Here is a 15,547-nt window from a genome sequence, read left to right as displayed (position 1 = left end):
ATTCTTCTTTGCAAAATAGCACAAGCTCTCTAAGATTGGATGGAGAGTTTCTGTGAGCAGCAATTTTCGAGTCTTGCCACATATTCTCAATTGGATTCAGGTCTGGACTTTGACTGGACTATTTTAACACATAAATATGCTTCCATCTAAACCAGGGGTGTCCAAAGTTTTTTCAAAGAGGGCCAGATTTGATGAAGTGAACATGCGCGAGGGCCGACCATTTTGCCTGACATTCTTTGAACCATTAAAATTCGGTCTAAATGTGTTCGTACGAGCACTAATACACTGCCCAATAAGAACTCTCTTGCCTTCGTGGTTATATATAATCTCTTTTGTGGCCCCCAAGAATCCCTGAGTGCCGCATAGGACTAAGGATGAGCTTGGGCGCGTTATTTGGATAGACCGTATTAGCGTACAACACGCACCTTCACTTTAAGAGGGAAGTTTCAGGGAAAAAATAAAATTTTAAATAAAGAACTGTGAAACAAAATAAGGTTCAGTGCCCATCTGCAGCCTCTCCACTGCCATGAATACAGCCTCTCCACTGCCATGAATGCAGCCTCTCCACTGCCATGAATGCAGCCTTACCATTGCCATCAGTGCAGCCTGATCGATGCCCATCTGCAGCCTCAGAGGGGACAGGGAGGGGGGCAGGACAAGCGCCAACAGATTACATACAGGAGGATCTCCTGTTTACTCGGCGGCCTTTTTAATAGAAAGTCCCGCCTCCTATGATAGAAAGAACAGTCCAATGGCAGCCCAGGAGACGGGACTTCCTATTACAGATGCCGCCGAGTAAACAGGAGATTCTTCTGTATGTAATCTGACGGCACTCATCCCGCCCCCTCCCTGTCCCCTCCAAGGCAGTGCCGATAAATACAGTATATATGTTTTGTGGCCCTGGGGGCCACAAAAGGGATATATATATATCTATATATCTATATATAGATATATAGATATATATATATCTCCAAATTACCAGGGGGGCCGTATTAAAGTGGAACACAGGCCGGACTTTGGACATGCCTGATCTAAACCATTCCATTGTAGCTCTGGCTGTATGTTTAGGGTCGTTGTCCTGCTGGAAGGTGAACCTCCGTCCCAGTCTCAAGTCTTTTGCAGATTTTAACAGGTTTTCTCCTAAGATTGCCCTGTATTTGGCTCCATCCATCTTCCCATCAACTCTGACCAGCTTCTCTGTCCCTGCTGAAGAAAAGCATCCCCACAACATGATGCTGCCACCCCCATGTTTCATGGTATGTTCAGAGTGATGTGCAGTGTTAAGCCCCATACACACTATCAGATTTTCTGCTGATTTTTTTTCCTTCAGGATTTACCAAAACCACATAATATGAGGTCAAACCTTAGGAGTTTGTATGCAATCAGGCAGGCCCTTGCACTACATGGTTTTGGTAAATCTGAAGACAAAAATCATCAGAAAATCTGATAGTGTGTATGGGGCTTTAGTTTTCCACCACATATAGAGTTTTGCTTTTAGGTCAAAAAGTTCAAGTTTGGTCTCATCTCACCAGAGCACCTTCTTCCACATGTTTGCTGTGTCCTCCACATGGCTTCTTGCAAACTGCAAAGGGGACTTCTTATGGCTTTCTTTCGCTTTTTCTTGCCACTCTTTCATAAAGGCCAGATTTGTGGAGTGCACGACTAAAGGTTGTCCTGTAGACAGATTCTCCCACCTGAACTGTGGATCTCTGTAGCTCCTCCAGAGTTACCATGGGCCTCTTTGCTGCTTCTCAGATTAATGCTCTTCTTGCATTGCCTGCCAGTTTAGGTGGATGGCCATGTCTTGGTAGGTTTGCAGTTATCATACTCTTTCCATTTTCAGATGATGGATTGAACAGTGCTCCGTGAGATGTTCAAAGCTCAGTATTTTTTTTTTTTTTTTTTAAACCTACCCCTGCTATAAACTTCTCCACAACTTTATCCCTGACCCTGTCTGGTGTGTTCCTTGGCCTTCAGTTTGTTCACTAAGATTCTGTAACAAACCTCTGAGGGCTTTAGCTGTATTTATACTAAGATTAAATTACACACAGGTGGACTCCATTTACTAATTAGGTGACTTCTGAAAGTAATTGGTTCCACTAGATTTTAGTTAGGGGTATCAGAGTAAAGGGGGCTGAATACAAATGCACGCCACACTTTTTAGATATTTATTTGTAAAAAATTTGAAAACCATTCATTTTCTTTCCACTTCACAATTATGCGCCAATTTGTGTTGGTCTATCGCATAAAATCCCAAAAAATACATTTACATTTTTGGTTGTGACATGACAAAATGTGGAAAAGTTCAAGGGGTATGAATAATTTTTCAAGGCACTGTACTAACAGCTGCTAAGCACAATTTATAATAAACTGGCATACAACCTAGAGAGCATTAAAAAAAAGAAAAGAAACATTTTTTTCAGTGTAGCATACAGGAATAAAACAAATACTTGTGTTCACATTATTGTGTGCACCCTCCCTGTATTTTAATTATTCATTTTGCTGCGTGCCTAGTGTTCTGCTTTAATGTACAGCCCCAATTCCAAAAAAGTTGGGATGCTGTGTAAAATGTACATAAAAACAGAATGCAATGATTTGCAAATCTCAGTCATAAACCCATATTTTATTTTTAATAGAAAACATATCAAATGTTTAAAGTAAAATAATGTATAATTTAAAGGAAAAAAATAAGGTCATTTTAAAATTGATGGAAGCAACACATCTCATTTTTCAAATAATTAATTTGCAACAGGTCAGTAACATGATTGGCTATAAAAAGGGCATCTTAGAGAGTCAGAGTGTCTCAGAAGTAAAGGTGGGCAGAGGTTCACGAATCCATGAAAAGTTGCAGCTAAAAATTGTCGAACTAACATCACCTTACTGCAAAGTGGACAGGAATTTCTGTAAAGCATCTTCCCATTTCAGAGGGAATTTCAGATGCTTAAATATGTCAACATCCCTTTCTCTGAAGATAAAATCTATGAATTTAACTATTTGCCCCTGTTCAACTCCATGACTCATAGATTACAGGAAAACATTCCTAGCTAGGGAGAATGGCGCTGTACAAAATGGACATCTTGCCTCGCTTTCTTTACATATATCAGACTCTCCCGATAGCCCCACCACATTCTTTTTTCGTTCCCTTCATACTGTCCTACTACGCTACCCAAAATCTTTACATTGACTCCGTTATGATATTTTAGTGAAGTGTATTTGAATGGGCAGGCTTACCACACATGGACCTTTATCACAAGGCAGCTGTATTAGCCAGAATACTGGAATGGTTCTTCCACCAATGTGTGAAATGGAAGTTCTCTCTTGAACAACATTTGACTCCTGTTCCTTTAACATTTTTGCCATGGATTGGGCCCCCACACCAACTGCCTGGGCAGTCACTCTATCCTCTGACAAACTCCCTGCTGTGAGTGTGGGACTTTGTGCTTCGTGTTTCTTAAAGCGGTTGTATACCTTTTTTAAAACTTTTACTTGCAGGTAAGCCTATAATAAGGCTTACCTGTAGGTAAAAAGAATATCTCCTAAACCTGTACGGTTTAGGATATATTCCCCTCGCAATGAGCTGCAGTGGCGCATGCGCACAGGGGATTCTCGGCTGACAGCCCGGCAAACTCTGGAGCTTGCCGGACAGAAGTCTCCCGCGCGCATGCGCGGGAGTGACGACATCGCGGCTCCGGCCACTCACAGCGCCGGAGCCGCGATACCCGGAAGACACGCCGAGGGGAAATGTCAGCTCCCTCGGCGTGGACAGGGTGAGATTCCGGCACCTCGTTCTAAGGTAAGTATCTCATAATGAGCTAGTATGTGGTGCATACTAGCTCATTATGCCTTTTCCCTTACAAGTGTAGGGGAAAAAAAAAAACAGCGGGTTTACGACCGCTTTAAGTGGATGAATCTGGCACCTTCCCCAATCAAACAGGCACTTGCTGCTTAGGGTCTCCAACCATTAAATGATTTAGTCCCCATGGACCACTCATACCCAGGCAAGGTGACTTTATTACCTTCGGCTCAGACATTTTAATTCACACCTCTGTAAGCTGGTCACTGACTCCCTTTGAGAGTCTTTATCTTAGACAAGCTGATTGTCCTCACGCTATACTGTACCTACAGTATATTGCATACTTCTTTCTCATTGCAATTTCTGACCAACTAAACCTTACCGGGGACAGGGAGGGAGAGTTGGACCATACGCTTACTGCTGAGGACTGGAAAAGTCATTCTTACATTTAATTCAAGCCTCTTCACTCAAGCACAAGAGAGGAACTATAAAGCACTGACCTGGTGGTATACAACCCCTGGCAAAAATTATGGAATCACCAGTCCCTGAGGATGTTCCTTCAGTTGTTTATTGTTGTAGAAAAAAGCAGATCACAGACATGGCCAAAAACTAAAGGCATTTCAAATGGCAACTTTCTGGCTTTAAGAAACACCAAAAGAAATCAAGAAAAATAATTGTGGCCAGTAACAGTTAGATTTATAGAACAAGCACAGGGAATAAATTATGGAATCACTCAATTCTGAGGAAAAAAATTATGGAATCACCCTGTAAATTTTCATTACAAACACTAACACCTGCATCAGATTAAATCTGCTTGTTAGTATGTAGGTAAAAAGGAGTGATCACACCTTGGAGAGCTGTTGCAACAAGTGGACTGACAAAGAAGCATGGCTCCAACACCAGAGATGTCAATTGAAAAAAAGGAGGATTATCAAACTCCTTAAAGAGGGTAAATCATCACGCAGTGTTGCACAAGATGTTGGTTGTTCACAGTCGGCTGTGTCTAAAACATGGACCAAATACAAACAACATGGGAAGGTGGTTAAAGGCAAGCATACTGGTAGACCAAGGAAGACATCAAAGCGTCAAGACAGAAAACTTAAAGCAATATGCCTTGAAAACAGAAAATGTACAACAAAACAAATGAGGAACAAGTGGGAGGAAACTGGAGTCAACATCTGTGACTGAACTGTAAGAAACCGCCTAAAGGAAATGGGATTTACATACAGAAAAGCTAAAAGAAAGCCATCTCTAACACCTAAACACAAAAAAACAAGGTTACAATGGGCTAAGGAAAGGCAATCGTGGACTGTGGATGATTGGATTTCTGTCTTGACGCTTTGATGTCTTCCTTGGTCTACCAGTATGCTTGCCTTTAACCACCTTCCCATGTTGTTTGTATTTGGTCCATGTTTTAGACACAGCCGACTGTGAACAACCAACATCTTGTGCAACACTGCGTGATGATTTACCCTCTTTAAGGAGTTTGATAATCCTCCTTTTTTTCAATTGACATCTCTGGTGTTGGAGCCATGCTTCATGTCAGTCCACTTGTTGCAACAGCTCTCCAAGGTGTGATCACTCCTTTTTTACCTACATACTAACAAGCAGATTTAATCTGATGCAGATGTTAGTGTTTGTAATGAAAATTTACAGGGTGATTCCATAATTTTTTCCTCATAATTGAGTGATTCCATAATTTATTCCCTGTGCTTGTTCTATAAATCTAACTGTTACTGGCCACCACAATTATTTTTCTTGATTTCTTTTAGTGTTTCTTAAAGCCAGAAAGTTGCCATTTGAAATGCCTTTAGTTTTTGGCCATGTCTGTGATCTGCTTTTTTCTACAACATTAAACAACTGAAGGAACATCCTCAGGGACTGGTGATTCCATAATTTTTGCCAGGGGTTGTAGATGTCCTGCTGGACTGCATAAGATGCTGCCAGCATATACTGAACATTGTTGGTGCTGCAGAGAGGGCATGGGAACCATGCTTCACATATGGAGGTCCTGTCCCTGGCTTAAACTGTTCTGGAAGACCATCTTCCAACTATGCTCTCATCTCACAGGGAGAGAACTTCTGGTACTAAGAGAATTGGTCCTATTTCCCATAGCTAAAAAGGGACTGCTGCGTTTTCTCCTCTCTGCAGCGTGAACTTTAATACACAGACACTGGAATTCTACACTCGTACCTAACATCAAGGAATAGGTAGTTGGAACTTAACCACATACTGAGAATGGAAGAGCTCACTGTGACCCTGGAGAAAAGATTTTCCAAATTTACAGCAGTGTGGCATATCTTGATTGAATTCTCCAACTCTGATGCTCTGAGGTTCTATTTGTGATTTCTGATCATTTGGTTGTCAAATATGAACGTTGGAAGGTTGGGTTCTTGGCCGGATGGTGACCTCTTCCCCCAACTCCCCCTCCTTATTTTTTTAGTGCATATGGAATGGGTAGCTTGTACATCTGGAAAGACACCATCAATGCTTTTAACAACACCATCAGTGTTGTTAAAAGAAGAGGGGATGCTACACTGTGGTAAACATAGCCCTGTCCCAACATTTTTGGAATTGGGGTTGTACTTTGCCAGCTTTTTGTAGCTCTGTCTCAGCTTTTTTGAGATGTGTTGCTGCCATCCATATCAAAATGACCTTATTTTTTTCTTAAAATGGTATATTTTCTCAGTTTAGCCGCTTGCCGACCAGCCTCCGTCATTATAATGCAGCAGGTCGGCATGTTCCCGCGAGCCATCGTAGCTATACCTCGGCTCCTTTAAGTGGGATAGCAGGCGCGCGCTGCACTGCGGGGGTGCCAATGCTCGTGGCCGACTGTCGCGATGACCGCTGGCCACGAGCGATCGCGGGCACGAGGGGCAGAACAGGGACATGTGTGTGTGTAAACACACAAATCCCTGTTCTGTTCTGTGAGGAGAGACAGATCATGAATTCCTAATAGCTAGGAACAATGATCTGTCATCCCCTCTAGTCAGTCCCCTCCCCCTACAGTTAGAACACACAGTCAGGGAACACAGTTAACCCCTTGATCGCCCCCTAGTGTTAACCCCTTCCCTGCCAGTGACATTTATACAGTAATCCGTGCATTTTTATAGCACTGATTGCGGTATAATTGTCAATCGTCCCAAAAATGTTTCAAAAGTGTCCGATGTGTCCGCCATAATGTCGCAGTAACAATAAAAATCGCAGATCGCCGCCATTACTAGTAAAAAAAAAAAATAATAATAAAAATGCCATAAATCCCCACCTAACAACTGTACATTTATCTTCTCAGTCAGCACATCACCCACAGTTATTACCTCTTGTATCTCTTGACCTTCCCTCTTAGATTGTAAGCTTTAAGGAGCAGGGCCCTCTGATTCCTACTGTATTAAAGTGTATTGTATTTGTACTGTCTACCCTCAAGTTGTAAAGCGCTACGTAAACTGTTGGCGCTATATAAATCCTGTATGATAATAATAATAAATCTATCCCCTATTTTGTAGACGCTATAACTTTTGCGCAAACCAATCAATATACACTTATTGCGATTTTTATTACATATAGAAAAAATGCAGCGCATAATAAATATGTGAGAAAACAGAACTCATCAGGTTCTGAATAGGTGCTAGAAAAGATGTTAAAAAACAAAAGATATAAAGTAAACATAAAGTCAATAAGTGAATGTGAATGTCCCACTGCACAGGAAGGTGAGTATACTCCAAGAGGTGGTGATAGTCAAATGATTGTCTGAAGTCAAATTCCCTTATAAACTGACATTCCAACTGGATGGACCAATCATGGCAGAAGTAATATGTAAAGACTCTTACCAGATCCCGTGGATTCCCATGTCAGCGACAGGGAATCGCATGAGCAGTGTGCCACCAAAGGCATGGAAAAGGAAGTCTTGACACTCGGATCCTCTAGGCTGTAGTCTGCATGGATCTCTGGGGGCCACCAGGTAGGTCCTCACGGTAAACCGCTGAGGGGTGGATCGGATGGGCAAAGACGTCACTTGAAAAGCTATTAGAGGCACCTGACCTCATTCAAGAGATGTGGAGAAAAAAAAAATATGCATGTAAAGATTGAAGCTTCAGAGCTCTAGTTGGGAGAGTCCTGCTCACTAAATTGCCGGCTTCTCATAGTCACCGGCTTTCCTGTTCAGGCTGCACTCCCATGCTGTGTGTGGACCCTGGCTGTACTCCTCCTGCATCTGCTGTGACATATTGTATGCAAGGGACTCTGAGCCTCCTTTGGGCTGAAAGCTTCAATCTTTACATGCATATTTTTTTTTTTCTCCACACCTCTTGAATGAGGTCAAGTGCCTCTAAGGCCTGATTCACACCTGTGCATTTTTTGTGCTTTATGCATTTTGCAGATTTGCACTACAGTCTATTTAACATGGTTTCCTATGGATCACGTTCTGCAGTGCAAATCTGCAAAATGCAAAAAGCACTAAAAATGCATAGGTGTGAATCAGGCCTTATAGCTTTTCAAGTGACCTCTTTGCCCATCCGATCCACCCCTCGGCGGTTTACTGTGAGGACCTACCTGGTGGCCCCCGGAGATCCATGCAGACTACAGCCTAGAGGCTCCGAGTGTCAAGACTTCCTTGTCCACGCCTTTGGTGGCACACTGCTCATGCGATTCCCTGTCGCTGACATGGGAATCCACGGGATCTGGTAAGAGTCTTTACATATTACTTCTGCTATGATTGGTCCATCCAGTTGGAATGTCAGTTTATGAGGGAATTTGACTTCAGACAATCATTTGAATATCACCACCTCTTGGAGTATACTCACCTTCCTGTGCAGTGGGACATTCACATTCACTTATTGACTTTATGTTTACTTTATATCTTTTGTTTTTTAACATATTTTCTAGCACCTATTCAGAACCTGATGAGTTCTGTTTTCTCACATATTTATTATGCGTTGCATTTTTTCTATATGTAGGTTTATTGTTTTTGTCAGACTGTATACAGCAGCTCCCTTATAGTCGTATTTGTTAGCGCTGTGTTTCACATCCATTCTGTACATTGCGATTTTTATCACCAAAAATATGTAGAAGAATACATATAGGCCTAAACTGAGAAAAAAAATTGCTATTTTTAAAAAAAATTGGGGATATTTGTTATGGCAAAAAGTAAAAAATATTGTGTTTGTTTCAAAATTGTCGCTCTTTTTTTGTTTATAATGCAAAAAATAAAAACTGCAGAGATGATCAAATACGATCAAAAGAAAGCTCTATTTGTGGGGAAAAAAAGGACGTAAATTTTGTTTGGGTACAGTGTCGCACGACCGCGCAATTGTCAGTTAAAGCGATGCAGTGCCGTATTGCAAAAAATGGCCTGGTCATTGAGCAGCCAAATCGTCCGGGGCTGAAGTGGTTAAAGTATTGATACAGTATTTTTTTGGTGTTTGCAAATCATTGCATTCTGTTTTTATGTAGGTTTTACACAGCGCCCCAACTTTTTTGTAATTATGGATCTGAACCCAGTCGCCTAGGGATCATTCACACATAATGCGGTGACTGGTGTTTTTCTGCACTGAATGAACACTAGTCACTGCTATGGCTCAAAGACAACCGCTGCACACAGGTAGGCACCACGTCACTGCACAGCAGCGCAATGAACTATGCTGCTGTGCAGAGACATGAAGGGGTTTATTTACTAAAGCTGGAGAGTGCAAAATCAGGCTCACTTCTGCATAGAATCCAATCTAACCCCAGCAAAACACATTTTATTAAAGAAAAAACAAAAAGAAAACCAATTATTTACTGTATAAAGCAATGTGTTTTAGCTAAATGTCATCCATTTAGTGCGGAGATCAACTATGAACTCATTTCCTTTTCGTTTATTGAGGGGCACAGAAAGTCTTAGGCAAGCAAGGAAACTGTAGTCCAAGCTATAACCCCTCCTACTACCAGTATGACACAGTTTTTGGAGGATGGTGCTTTTTTTTTTTCATAAGATCTGTTGTGGTAAATACTAACCTTTAATTTTTTTTTCTAGCTAATTTCTCTTCTATAATCCGGATTCATCTGCATCAACATTGCTGCTGGTGTTTTTACCCAACGACTTATAGTTATCCAGTATGGTCCTCCTCAGACTGACTTTTGACTATATCGCAGCTGGACTAGATACGGTAACTGTAGGGTTAGCCTGGAAGTGATCTTTGGGCACATGGCTCTATGTGGGCACTTTCCAGACTCGTCCTTGATAATTTCACTAACGGAGCGCTCTCCAGGACCATTACCTTTGTGCTTGGCTTGTCTTCCAAACAAAAAATGTATGTACACCCAAATGGCTACCTCAAATTTATTTAGATTTCAAAAGAATATATAAAAACAACATACCAGTCCCAGCTAATCCCACATCCCCCTCTACCACACTGTGATCCCCCGCACACACACCCACCCATCCATTCCCCTACCCCGTAAAAGACTAATGGATAATCGCCGGGAACTCCTTGAGGAGCTGACACTGTGCGGCTGTACCGCTGACCCCTCACAAAAGATGGAAAACCCCTGCTGACTACATCTGCAAAAAAATGAGTGTGTTGAGCGGTGGTGACTCCAGCATCTGCACAGGAGCCTGAATGGAGAGCACTACACCTAACCGCTATGGGTTAATGCAGTGCAAACTTCCAGACAGGTGAGCCTGGGGGATGGATCCACAATCAGATAATTGGGTTGAAGCCCCGCTAATGAGTTTTGTGATCACACTCAAAAAGTCTGTAACCAGTCCCGATTCACAGGTATAGCTAGAGGCCTGTGAGACCTGAACACGGAGGTAAATGATACTGGAAAGTAATCGCCTGCAACCTGCTAAAGGTGTGTGTGATTGAATACCACATGGGGGGTAAGGTTGAGCTCAGGCGTGTTCGCACAGTCCACGTGCAGAGCCAGGAAGTCGGCACTGCGCTGCGCTAATCACAGGCAGTGAGACATTGTCCCGATGCGCGGCTGCAGAGATCGGGAAATGTCTCACTGCCTGCGAGAGCTCATCCTTAATGGGGGGTAATGGATCCACTGCTGGCTTCGCTTAAATGAAATGTGAACACGGCAATAGCATCTGAGCTAGAATCACCACTAGTACATAACATTTTATTTATTTATTTCAGGTACTTATATAGCGCCATCAATTTACACAGCGCTTTACATATACATTGTACATTCACATCAGTCCCTACCCTCAAGGAGCTTACAATCTAAGGTCCCTAACACACATTCATACATATTTGGGACAATTTAGACAGGATCCAATTAACCTACCAACATGTCTTTGGAGTGTGGGAGGAAACCGGAGTACCCGGAGGAAACCCACGCAGACACAGGGAGAACATGCAAACTCCAGGCAGGTAGTGCCGTGGTTGGGATTCAAACCAGTGACCCTTCTTACTGCTAGGTGAGAGTGCTACCCACTACACCACTATGCTGCCCATCAAAGATTATGAGCTGTGACAAATCTGGAAACACAGTAGCCATGCGATCCAGCCAGTAATTCACACTATGTTCCATAAACTCTGGGTATCTAATGGATACTGCCGATATGATCGATCTGCCTGTGTGTGGGTTACTCAATGTTCCATTTACTTCCAACAGCTCTAGTAAGGTATTCGTATGTTCCGTAGTCCTGGATGAAAGATAGCCAGAGGGCTTTACAGCCAAATCATTCAGCAGACAGGTGCCGTGGAAATCCTCACAGATATCCTGTGCAGGTGATGCAAATGTCTGATATCCCTGTCAGCTGATTCAGATCACTAGCATCCCATATAGGGGAACAAAGTGTGTCCAATAAAGCACATAGCAGATGCAGGACAGCAGGCTGAAATAACAGAAGGTGGTCCCGTGGCACAATGACCTATAGCAGGGATATGCAATTAGCGGACCTCCAGCTGTTGCAAAACTACAAGTCCCATCATGCCTCTGCCTCTGGGTGTCATGCTTGTGGCTGTCAGAGTCTTGCTATGCCTCATGGGATTTGGAGTTCTGCAACAGCTGGAGGTCCGCTAATTACATATCCTTGACCTATAGCCTCTGATCAGTCCATCAAGTGAACAGGGTCAGACAGGGAGATAATGCGTGGTGCCGTACATCAGGGGGTGAGGGGTTCTGCTCCTATATGGATCTACATGTTTCGTTCCGCCCTTTGTCAGGATAAGGAGCAATTAGGCTATCGCTGGTATTTAAGCCATCCACACGCAGCCAATTGGCTGTCTTTCTTAACTCCTATAACACACTATGTTATAAACACTTTCTAATACAGTTATAACTATACAGGTACCATAAATTCTTATGTTTAGTTTAAAAAATTATCTTTCTTACCTTTTTTTTTTACAAGGTCAAAAAGTTCTGTCGTGACCATGCATCCCTTCTTCCTGAGAGTGGGGGGGCGGGGTTACAGGACAATGTGCAGACAACCAGTGTGCCTGTATTACAAAGTCTGTTTAACCTAAGGCTGTGCTTGAGCAGGGTGTTCAAATGGTAGGATGTGATTGGGAGGGTGTGTGTGCCAGAGCACATTGTGATTGGTTGGTGGGGCATGGTGGCTGAAAAAACGACCTGATACAGACATTCTGTGTGTCTGCAACACTGAAAGTGGTTCTAAAGCTAACATGTTTTTACCTTAATGCATTCCCTACATTAAGGTAAAAAAACATTTTATAGCTTTCTGTCCTCCCCTCCTTCCCTGTGTGAGAGAGGAGAAGAGATCCAGTGCTGTGCACGGCTGCATCTCTTTTCCCCTCTCTTCCTCTTCACACAGGGACTCAGGCAGCAGCAGGAGCCATTGGCTCCTGCTGCTGTTAATCAAATGCAGTGAGGAGGAAGTGGGGGGGTGGGGCCAAGCTCCGGTTGTCAAACTTCACCAGATATCCAGTTTTTGTAAGTACTGGAGACCTTGCCTCTGACTTTGAGCCTGTGTGTTGCTTACTGATCTGCAGCTGCAACATGTCTAGAAACAAGGCAGGACAGTCCTGCTTTGCCAGATGACCAAGAAGGGGGAATTTGGGACTTTAAATGAGGCACAATGTTTGTGCCTCCATCCCGGGTTCAAGTACATAAAAAAGGGGAATGTGGGACTTTAAATGAGGCAATTGACTTGTGGAGGTAGAGCATACAGTAATCATTTTTTATTTGTAACAGTAGTAAAAAAGTATTTTCATATGTATACGTGCACAATGGCATAAACATAATGGATACATATACATTAGCTTGGCAGCACATAAAAGATAATAAATGTTGATAAATATGATACAAGGTGATTCATATTAGCAGGCATTAGTACATCATATGCAAAAGAGTTGCTATAAGATAGGTACACATACACATTGATAATTGCATAGTACTCAATTAATTTTAGATGTATAAAAAGTATATATGGGCCAGTGAATAAGTAATGAGCCAGACTTGTCTAAGCACCCCATGGAAACTCGACGCGTTTCATGGCTATATGCCATTCATCAGGGGTTGGATACAGAAGCACTGTGCTTGCTAGCATCGAGGAGGATGAGACCCCAAATAGTTGTCTGTTCTGGGGCTGAGGCAAGGAACCCCACCCTAGCCAAGAAAACCTCCACATAGCATGCCCGATTGCTGCAACACATTCCACATGTGTGGGGATGATTAAAAGTATGTTGTTGTGTGTCTGTATCCACTGAATAGGCTGTGTGTGTTACCTCCCTGGTGTCAAACACAGAGTGTTATGCCAGATGCCCCCACCCCGCTGTCCACTAATAGGTCGGGAGTCAGTTGCAGCATGCCCTCTGTTAAAGGTGGTGTCTGTATCCTGTAATTATGCGGTCCTCTGATTTTGGAGTCTAACCTTTCATCAGAAGGAAGATATACCTGTGCTCAAATCTCAATAGCTTCTACTGTATATGTATATAATCCATCAGGTGTTAAAGGGGTGTGACCACATGTTGAAACACATGTTTACCATTTGCCGACCAGCCGCTGTCATTATACGGCGGCAGGTCAGCACAAGTCGCTGTAGGTGTACGTTGGCACCGTTAAGGGCGACAGCAGGCGCACGCGTGTGCCCGCTGCACAGCGGGGGACCCGATGCACGTGTCCACCAGCCACCCGCGATCGTGGCATGAGAGACAGAACAGGGATCTGTTAATGTAAACAAACAGATCCCCATTCTGACAGGGGAGGAGAGACAGATCTGCTGTTCTTAGTGATCAGGAACAGCGATCTCTCTCCTCCTTCAGTCAGTCCGATCCCCCCACAGTTAGAAACACACATGAGGGAACACATTTACCCCTTGATCGCCCTCTAGTGTTAACCCCTTCCCTGCCAGTGACATTTACACAGTAATCAGTGCATTTTTATAGTACTGATCGCTGTATAAATGTCAATGGTACCAAAAAAGTGTCAAAAGTGTCCGATCTGTCCGCCGCAATGTCGTAGTCCGCTAAAAATTGCAGATCGCCGCCATTACTAGTAAAAAAAATGAAATAATAAAAATGCCACAAATCTATCTCCTATTTTGTAAACGCTATAACTTTTGCGCAAACCAATCAACGCTGATTGCGATGTTTTTTTTTTTACCAAAAATATGTAGAAGAATATATATCAGCTTAAACTAAGGAAGACATTTGTTTTTTTTTTTTTTTTTTTTTCTTGGATATCTATTATAGCAAAAAAGTTAAAAATATTGTTTTTTTTACAAAATTGTCGCTCTTTTTTTGTTCATAGCGCAAAAAATAAAAACCGCAGAGGTGATCAAATACTACCAAAAGAAAGATCTATTTGTGGGAAAAAAAAAAGGAGGTCAATTTTGTTTGGGTAAAATGTCACACGACCGCGCAATTGTCAGTTAAAGGGACGCAGTGCCGTATCGCAAAAAATGGCCTGGTCATTAAGGGGGGAAATCTTCTGGCCTTTTTTTTTTTTTTTTTTTTTTTGATGATTCCACCTGTGTTAACATAGGAGATCTACACAACACTCAGGCTCGGTTCACACTAGGGTAGGGGCGGCACGACTTGCAGGTCGCCTCACTGAGACACGACATCCACGGCGACTTGCAAAACGACTTCTGTATAGAAGTCTATGCAATTCGCCTCAAGTCGCCCCAAAAGAAGTACAGGAACCTTTTTCTAAGTCGGAGTGACTTGCGTCGCTCCTATTGGAACGGTTCCATTGTACAGAACGGGAGGCGACTTGTCAGGCGACTAGGTTGCCTGACAAGTCGCCCCTGTGTGAACCGGCACTTACTGCTGAGAGAAGACAGGACTGAGAAAATCTTTGAACTAGGGAGCAACGTTGCTTTTCTGCAAAAATACAGCTATAGTCAGCATTTGAAGAATTAAAGGAATGCTACTGATTGAGCAAGTTGGATTTCATGACCTGCATATCGTTAGAGCCCAGGAGTGGCTCCCAAGCGTGTTTTGGCATAGTTTAGTGTCACACGCTCTGAGGTGAGCGCATAGGCTTTTGGGGAACACTGGAGAAGCACTGAAGCATCAGTGGATACTCTCTAGCCTGAGTTTACACCTGTATTTTCAATATTTTTCGCATTTTGCACTTTATTTGTTGTATCACAATATTAATGTTGCACGGATTATAATAGATTTCTGGGTACATTCTTTTGATAGCTATGCACTTTATATAATTATTTATTTTTGTATTGTTTATTTTCCTAGCGCAAATGCAATTTTATTTTAATTTAAATCTTCTGGTCTGTAAGTGTTTAAACCAGGGCTGGACTGGGACAAAAATGTGTCCCTGGACTTCATCCAGACCGGCCCA

This window comes from Aquarana catesbeiana, linkage group LG01, assembly GCF_042186555.1.
Source record: "Aquarana catesbeiana isolate 2022-GZ linkage group LG01, ASM4218655v1, whole genome shotgun sequence".
Lineage (NCBI taxonomy): Eukaryota > Metazoa > Chordata > Amphibia > Anura > Ranidae > Aquarana > Aquarana catesbeiana.
Note: the sequence above shows the minus strand (reverse complement) of the source record.